Source organism: Neopsephotus bourkii, unplaced genomic scaffold (assembly GCF_033783945.1).
Source record: "Neopsephotus bourkii isolate Nb327-2 ecotype Australia unplaced genomic scaffold, CSIRO-AGI_Nbou_v1 NB_1080, whole genome shotgun sequence".
NCBI lineage: Eukaryota > Metazoa > Chordata > Aves > Psittaciformes > Psittacidae > Neopsephotus > Neopsephotus bourkii.
Genome location: NW_026901568.1, coordinates 1,353,225 through 1,362,500, shown reverse-complemented (window position 1 = coordinate 1,362,500; position 9,276 = coordinate 1,353,225). Strand labels below are relative to the sequence as shown.

Below are 9,276 nucleotides of genomic sequence, written 5' to 3'. Positions count from 1 at the left end.
AGAATTGCCGCTTGATGATGTCAAGAAATTTGTCGCCCATATCCGAGCATTATTGGAATTTCTTACCATACAAAGTAATATGTGGAGTGTGTAGATGCATATATACAAATGTCCACGCACACATACATTATAGGCCTTTTCAAATGTAACAGTCTGTGTTCTCTAACATTCAGTTCAGCAAAATTAATTTGAGGCTGTATTAATCATGGTATGTTTTCCCCCTTAATAGAAGTTGCTACCGTTCTTTGGATAGCTTTGGTGAGCCATGGCCATCTATGGGCCATAATGTTGGTAATTAATAATTTGTGTATTTAGTATTGTTGAAACTGTTGGCAGTGGTGCATAAAGCTTTGACACTGTCTGTACCGTTTCCCTTCTCTCCCTCCGTGGTGGTAATTACGGCAGGATCACCCTTAGAAACTCCATGCAGGTTGGCAGTCCTGGAAATGACGATCCTGGGAAAGCTCCTCTAGCTTCATACATCTACCAAAGGTCTTACATAACGGAAGAAAGAAACGCTGTGCTAAACCTGTGTCTCTAAGGGGAAGAGCGGATGCCAGTAGCCTTGGCCAGTGACAAGGTGATAGGAAGAGATGCATGAAACTCAGTTCGTGGCCATAGGAGGGGGGAAGGAGGGGTGTTTGTTGCATTGACATGATGGGGCTGCAGCCCAACAAATGGCTTCTCAAGCTGCTCGCAAGACCCGTGGCTCAGGCCAGATGTTTTGCTGAAGCAACTTGACTAATAAACTGGATGCATCAAAAGTGGGAGATTAGCATCTCTGTAATTTGAAGTATTTTCCTCCCTCCTTTCCCCTGAGTATAGTGATCTTTGAGGCTGCCAAGAAGTGCCTATAGTCTTGCCTTTTAAGTCAAAACTGTATGAGGACTGTTTTAGCTATCTCTAGATGCCCAGTTTGCTGCATCGTGTATAACCGTGTGTACGTTGCATTGCCTTAGCTGTTCCATATGCAGATATTGTGCCCATTTTGTGAGTAAGTGTCTGTGGAGCTGCTTTAACACAGACTTTTATTACTGCTTGTTGGAGTCAGAATTTTGTACTCTCATCTTCCAAAGCCGTGTTTCATCCAGCAAGCCCTTAAAGGCTTGTGAGACCATCACCTTTGCATATTTTGTCTGAAAAGCCTTAGCACGTAGCTCCGTGTGCCAAAAGCCGCATACTATGTTTTCCTAAAAATTACGTTCGAGTTGCCAAAAAAATTGGTGGGAACTTGCAATTTCCGAGTTACAAGTTCACACGCCAACTGCGAAAGGAGAAAAGCCGATGTGCAAGGTTTTGCAGAACCCTAAACGTCTCCCTAATCTGTGCTCCCACTGGTGTCTGTGTGCAGACAGCCTGAGCAGGCTCCGGGGCTGGCAGCTCCCTTCCAGCGTGTGGGCAGCCCGAGAGGCACAGGCACACGGCAAGGAAAGGGGAAAAAGAGGGAAGAGATGCAAACTCAGACTGGTGAAATCATTTCAGCTGTGTTGTGGCGGATGGGGAATGGGGTTAGCTTGGTCTTCAGAAATAGATAGGTTGGGCAGTGAGAAAGGAGCGGATTGTCAGTGGAGCAGGTGGTAGTTTATAAAATGTTCTGTCTTTCTGTGTGTTTAGTAGGTCTTGTCATAGAATCACAGAGTGGGTTGGGTTGGAGGGATCTTAAAGATCATCTGTTCCAATCCCCTTCCACGGGTGAGGACACCTTCCGTTAGACCAGGTTGCTCCAAGCCCCATCCAGCCTGGCCTTGGACACTGCCAGGGATGGGGCAGCCGCAGCTTCTCTGGGCACCCTGTGCCAGCACCTCAGCACCCTCACAGGGAAGAATTTCTTCCTTACATCTAATCTAAATCTCCCCTCTGCCAGTTTAAAGCCATTCCTCCTTGTTGTGTCACTACATGTGCTTGTAAAATGTCCCTCTCCAGATCTTTTGTTGTCCCCTTTAGGTACTGGAAGACTTACAAGGTTTCACATGCAGCCTTGTCTTCTCCAGGCTGAACAAACAGCTACAGGAGACCCCTTTGCTGCTGCCTGCACTCCCCTCTCTCTGAATTATATAAAATACCTCCTGCACATTTTCATTTTACATGCTTAAAATATTTTAGGGTTTAACTTCTTTATTTCATTTTTTTAAGTCTTCAGCAGTTGCATGTTTGACATGGTTTTGTTATCCTAGATGTTATGTTATGATCTGGCACACGGAGCATTAATTCCTTTATCAGCTCTATTTCCTTTACAGTTGTTCATTTAATTGAGCTCCTCTGTGTATTTTACAAAACAAGATGCATTCATTACAACTTGCAGACCTCAGATAGTATTGTAACATGCTTCAGAAAAACAGCACTTCTGTAGGTAGTTGTGGAAGTTGGGTGTTTGGTTTATTTTTCAGATGATGGGAGGAAGCAGTAGCAGAATTCTTGCATACATAATCAGTAGGAACTTTCCAGAAGCTCTTTATTCTAGCTATTTTCTTTTAAAGCTGTGTTTACTCTAAGAATTCAGTTGAGGCAGTTGAAATATGTGGCTGCCGTGTAGAAGAAAATACACTGCATGTTTTGTTACTCTCCTTGTTCTCCTTTGTCTTGTGCAGGCAGTTTTAAGCCAAAGGAAGTGATCGTACAGTCAGTGACTGTGGTATTGTACCATCCAGTTTAGGGTGTAGATTACCCTCTTATCCTGACTTGGAATAGTCTTGTCTTGACTGTAAATACAGTGTCTCCTTGTCTTTCCCAAGCTCTTGGAGCAGGAAGCCACATGTCTTAGCTTTCCAGTGTTCAGAAGCCAGCACATCTGTGTGACTGTGCACCTGCATGTGGCTGGAGATGTTCAAACACTGTCCTCAGTGCAGCTTTGCAATATTAAACACACATCACTGTATGTAGACGGCCTCATGTGCTGCTGGGGACTCGGCACCAGAAAGGCCGTTTCCCAGAGCACAAGAGCAACCTCTGCCAGGTTTGGAAGTGATGGACCCTTCCGGTCCAGCTTGTTGTGGACGGGTTGTGGGGCCGTGGTGCTGTTTACTATGAGGCTCTCTGTTGGGCTGGCATCATGCATGGAAAAGGTATGGGCAGCCACAGAGTGCTTATGATTGCCCGCTGTTGTTGGCCAAGGCAAGCTGGAGAGGCTTGTTCAGTGTCCAGTCATTCCTCTCTGCTGTTGCCTCTCCCTCTTCCAGCCACCTCTTCTGGCGTGGCATTGCTCTTCAGCCATGGGTGAATGCAGAAGAGGGATTAAGAGCTTGGCTTCCTGCATCCTGACTCAAAAGTAGGCATATGTGCTTTTTTTGGTGAGTAGAAACAAACCGGTTGTGACAGAGCTTTTTTAGGGAGTTTTCTCAGGCACAGGATGAAATTTTGAGGTGGAAAAAATTCACACTTTTTTTTTCCCCTCTATTGGGCCAGTGTGGTGAGGACCAACTGTATTTTTGGGTGCTTGGGATCCATGTGTGTCACTGCCGAGCATGTGGCTGTTGAGGAACATGTGCAGTACGTGCGCATTTCCTGCACAGAAATGTGGTGGGATCCTTGCTCTGGACCCAGACTGGAGCTGTTCCTGGGAAAGAAAACATCAAGATAAAACTGGGGAGGAAAGCACCTCTTCTGTTGCACTTATTCTGTTCTGGCTGATGCTAAACTGGTATGTTGGGTACTTTTCATAGTGTGTGTGTGTTAACTTACGCACCACCGTTCATAGGCACATAGGTTTCTCTTCTGCATCTTGCTGTCCTGGCTGTAATGTGATAGCTGTAGCCCTTGGACAGGGCAAGGCCAGGAGGCTGGATCTGTTTCCACAAAAGCTTAGCTAAGTGCATTTTTCTTATTGTGCTAGGGGCCTGATTCTTGAGGGGGTTGAATGCTTTCAGTTGTGGGTACTGAGCATTTTTGCAAGTCACCCTGCTCAGAACTTGGTGGTTACTTTGGGGTTTTTTTAAATGGGAAAAAAACGCCCCATTTTTTTCCATTTGCTTCTTCATAAACTGAAACCACGAAAGAGTCCTTGCCTGGTTTTCCACACACAGTCACACACTGACGGGAGCATGAGAGGGACTGCAGATCTTAAAAGGCTTGAAGTGTGTGAAAACAAGGAGTCCCAGTGAAAATGGGTTTGCAGCTTAGTTGTAGTGGGTGTGCATTTGTTTGCGAAAAGAAATGAAAGTTCTGCAGGCCGAAGTGCTTTCTTTGTCCTTACAATAGTGAGCAGTATAAACTTCCCCAGCCAGTTCTGCCAAGGTGCTTGAGACCTGCAAATCCTTGCAAAGCTTTGGCACTCTCCTCACTGCGACCCTTCCCATCAACTCTGAGCCTTGAACATCCTTGCACTGCTCTCCAGAAATACCATGCTTTGCATGGTGGACCTCTTGGGCTCCCAAGTGCCTTTATTGAAAGGTGTCTTGTTTGCATCACAGGCTGAATGCATTTGGGGAAGCCAGCATGACTTTTCCAGTGGTTTTGAGATTCGTAACATGCCCTCTGGATGGAGGTGCAGCCTTCCACTGAGCCAGCATTACGCCTGTTGCTCTATACCTTCTGCTTGAGGCTCCTCAGCTACCCAGTGTCCCATAGAAACAAGATCCATTTTAAATGCTGGTTGCAGCATCTTGGACTTGCTGTGTGAGGATGAGAAATGTTAACATAAATTCTTTAAATAACATCTAGTAGTGTTGAATGCACAGAATTATAAAACATTTTTATATTCTGAGACTCATTTGCATCTTCACATTAAAAACTGTGGTTTTCTTTTCAGGGAATGGTTGCAAGATCTGATTTGTTTTGAAATCAAAGCTAAATTTGTGTTCTTGCTTTCCTCTTTGCCCTTCATTTGACAAATTTTTCTTGTTCTATAAATACAGAATTGTAAACAAGGGCTAATCCTTAGCAACAACCTGGGAAGTTAACATTTCTCTCCAGCTCCTATTATAATTAATTCAAACACTCTGAATATGATGTGATTTATACATAGTATTCCTAAGGCCAGGAGGTACTAATATCTTGTTAGAGAACTGAGGAAAAGAACACGCTTTTGTGTGTGCCATATAACATAATTGCACTGCATTTTCTTTCATAAGAAGGTGTTTAAAGATGCTTTTTACTTTACATTTGAAAAATGGAAGGCTTCTGCTTTTGCGTTTGGCTGAAATTGTCTTAAATGTGTTTTCCTTCCTGCGGCAGTCAACATTGTCAAAACATTTTGCAAAGTACATTTTAATAATATGGGTTAAGACCGTCATTATATTAATTTAATTCTTGGTGTAGGTAAATTTGTAAGATGCTTTCACTTTGTCATAAAAGTTTTTCACAGTAAACATCATCTGTGCAGAAACATCTGTTTCCCTGTGCAGAAAAGAAAGAGATAACGTAGTTGACAAAAGGGTAAATCCTTTACGTTAAAATAGTTAAAATACAGCTCGAACACTCTCTCATTCATGGTCCATCCTTTTATTTAATTTCAATCTAATTTTGTTTTGCTCTGTTTATGTTTGTTCAGGGACTATTTTTGTAGTGTTAATCTATGTAAGCCACATGCAGTTGAGAACTGCAACTCCCAAAAGGCTGTGATTAAAACGTTATGGATGTGGCAAACCACAAATGCAAAAGTAAGTTTACATTTAGATTTTCTCCATCAAATATTTTATTCAAGTTTTGTAATACCTTGGTATCGTGGTCAGCATTGCCATAAAAATTCTGTTATATGGAATGATACAATCTGTGAAGCATTTCCCATTATGTAGACACCATGTCTTTAAATTATAGCAATTTCTTAAGATTTTAAAGCAAAATGAGCTCTTAGAAGTGTGATTAATAGCAGGGAATGAGGCTAACACTGGGTCATCAGTGGCACTCCATTACAAAAAAGGTTGGACTAATAAAAGCATCCATCTATTTGACCAATAAAGCATTTGAATGATATGCTTATAGTTTTTATCATACCGTAGTTACTTTGTACTGAATAAACTGTGATTTTACGTGCTGGAAAAGGAGCGTAGAACAGGCAGCAGCAGCTGAGGTGAGAGCAGTTGTCTCAAGTAAGGAAATATCAGGACTTTTATGTGGGGCTTGATGTTTTCAGAAGCCTTCAGGTTGCGGTGTCTACATTTTTGAAGCTGCTGTGAAATATCCAAATCCCCCGTGACCTGTGCCTGCCTGCCCACAGTCATTCGGGGAGGCTGGCCCTCGCTGTCCTGCAGGGAGGGGAGAAAGGAGGGTATTGTGTGCAATCATTAATTCAGAGTTAACTCCCCGGCAGCCCCAGACATCAGAAATACTCTGCTGAAGCACAGGAAATGGGGCAGCACTTCTGTTTTCCTGGTGTGCGGCCGCCAACCCCGTCCTCGAGTCGCACCTTTCATCCTGCCCGCTATTATGCTGCCAATGTATTAAGAAATAGGCGGTTGCCTGAACAATGCTGCATTTGGGGTTTATTTAAATACCTGTCTTACTCAGAGGTTGCACTGATTTCATGGGTTTGAAGCTTTTTATTATTTTTTTTTTTAACTACAACAAAAGGCTAAATATTTTCTGAGGAAGGAAACAGTGGTTCTGGGCCAGCCCTGGATGCCCTGGGTTGTGCTGTGGACAAAAAAATACCAGATATTGTAAAACTGGTGAAAAAAATGATGAGGGGGGAGGCTTCTGGCCATTGTGCTGTTTGCACATGAAATAGCAAGGGAGGGGAGAGCAGTGCCAAGGCCAGCTGTGACCTTGGATGTGTCATGTATTCAAAACTGGCATGATTTTACTCAGTGTGTGGTGGTCGTGCCGGTGCTTGTCCGAAGGTAGCGATGAACCAGGTAAGGGCCATGGTGCAGCTGGGAAGGAAGAAGGACCCCTGGTATAGACCACAACTACAGACTCTACCTCCATCCAAGTAGTACATTGTCTTAAAGGGCTTATTTTACATAGAAGAGAGATGAAGAAACTTCTGGAGGTCACACGCAAGGATTGTGTCAGGGCAGGAATGTAACCCAGAGCCCTGGATTAACCCCTACCGGTGGGACCATCCATCTGCTCTCCCTTTACTTTAGATCTTTCCCGAAATCCATGTTCAGGGGTAGAGAAGTCACAGAAACCTCCCTTGGGGAGCATTGCAATGGGCAGCTTCTTGAGAGGTGCAGAGATGGGAAATGGGAAAGGAAAGGCTTTCTGGAAGGTGGCAAACCCAGGGGACCTTGGCATTTTGAGCACCTTGAGGACTAGTGTCTCACTGCCTTGAGGCCAAGAGATGGACATTGGGTGGGAGCAGTTGGAAACCAGAGGTTTCAGTTGTGAGAAGACAAAATCAGAGGAGCTGCTGCTTCCCTTGGGTTAACAAAAATATGCTGGGGGGATCTGCAGAGATTGGAGAATGACAATGAGAGGCAGAAGCAAGAGGGCTGAGAATGGAAGAGAGAAAGGGGAAGAGGGCTGAACCACACCTTGCAGCTTCAGCTTTGTGCATCGAGCTGGCATAGGCATGGATGTGTGTGTTTAGAATAAGACATGTACATGGTCCTGCTGGGCATGTAGGAAGCCACCATTTTACTTGTTTGTTCTAAAAAAGAGATGAAAATTTTACATCCCACCTCTTGCAGTTGCTGAAGTTCTTTAAAAATGCAGACAGATCTTTTACATCAGTGGTTTGGCCGGTAAATCTTGTTTTGTAAGGCACTTTCAAGTGTTTTCAACTCCTTTCTTTACCCTTTATCGGAACAGATGCACAGCTATGTGTTTTCCCTTGCTGCCTGTTGTCTTGAGGTTGCACAGCAAGACTGCAAAGGCTTTTTGTTTGTTGTTGTTGAAGGGGAGTAAAAAACCCCTCAATCCACAGAAGAGTTAACAGGATTTCACTTGATCTGCTCGTTTATGCAATGAGTAATGCGAGGTTGGTAACAGCAAATTGTTGTTTATAAGCAAACATGGCACTGTGTAAACAAGAAGGCCTGGTCCCCAACTGGTTTGATTTCATGGTGGTCAGCAGCTGATGCATGTAACGTGCAACCTTTCTGCTTCTCAAAATGTCAGAAGAATGACTATTTGTTTGTCTTGAGTTCTTCCCAGCTGTTTACTCTGTAATGCATTTGCCTCAACCTTGATTCCCTAAGAGTGGCCCCTTTCTCCTCCCTGCTCTGTTTACATTAGTCCTGCCCCGAGTGTCACCTATGAAATCTGTTGATTATTCCACCTGGTTAATGTTAAATTGCTCTTGCAAGATGATGTGTTTGTTCATAAACACAAATGCTGGGCCCCTTGTTTACTGTACCCATGGCAGCAATCAGTTATTAAACAAATATTGCTTTGTTTGCGGGTGTGAGCAGCAGTTTATCCTGCAAGGTCTGGAAAAAAACCTTTAAATGCTGGGATTTTGATAAAGGAGAAAAAGGGGAGCTTGTCCCTGGAATGTGGCTGAAACTCACTTTGGTTTGCTTTGCTTATCTTTAACTTGGGTGAAGGGGCTAGAAAGATTAGCAAGTTGTTTGGTTTTTCCAAGAGATTTCCTTAGTGTAATGATATCTATCCAGTTGTTTGCTTTTTTCAGAAGGGAGAGAGAACTCCTGCAAGACGACTAGCACAGCAGTAGACGGCTGATGGCTAGAAAATCCTGCATGGAGCAAACAAGGAGTTAGAAGGTCTAGGACAAAGATATAGGGCTATGAACCAGGTAATCACTCTAAACGAACAGCCTTGCGTTGTGTGTCAGCGTTTGGTCGGGGGCTGTTTGGTTTCTCTCTTCTCTCACGTTGGATTTTAATTGATATATGTGCCCTCTATGGAGTTGGGAAAGGCAAAGCTTTCTCTTTTATTTCTGAGGAGATCTGATGGAAATCTATTTTAGAAGCACAGCCGTTTGAATGGAGAGAAAATACCAAATGTAGAAATGCGCTCTGTCGCTCCTCCTCCTGTGAGTGAGGTGACAGAGCTGCTTTCCTGCTTTTTATAACTGGGAAACTGTGTTTGCATCTGCTAATTTCTGTATGCTGGCTGTTTGGTTTCTGGGAGTCCTAATTAGAGAGCACCATCCTGGTAGTTCTTGCTTTTGGGCTGCTTTGAAACTGAGCAAGAAAAACTCACACTGTCTTTGTTTCTCAAAATCATTGTTTGTTATTGTTTCTGAATGGGGCTTGGATTTCAAATGCCAGGCAGGACCTGTTAGCACCAACAGTAAATTGTTAGGGCTTTGAGTACAAAGGGAGTAAACCCTCTTAGAGTGACCTTGAGAAAGAAATGTTAACTCTTCTTGTATGAAGGTGGTGTCTGTTTCTTTATATGTGAATTAGTCTTTAAAATATCTTGAATATACAT

General features: G+C 43.5%; 1 protein-coding gene across 15 annotated transcripts in view; it reads left to right on the top strand.

Annotated features, from left to right (window-relative positions):
* Nucleotides 1–9,276, top strand: part of FOXP1 (forkhead box P1) — a 386,028-nt gene that overhangs the window by 200,415 nt on the left and 176,337 nt on the right. The window lies entirely within an intron of this gene.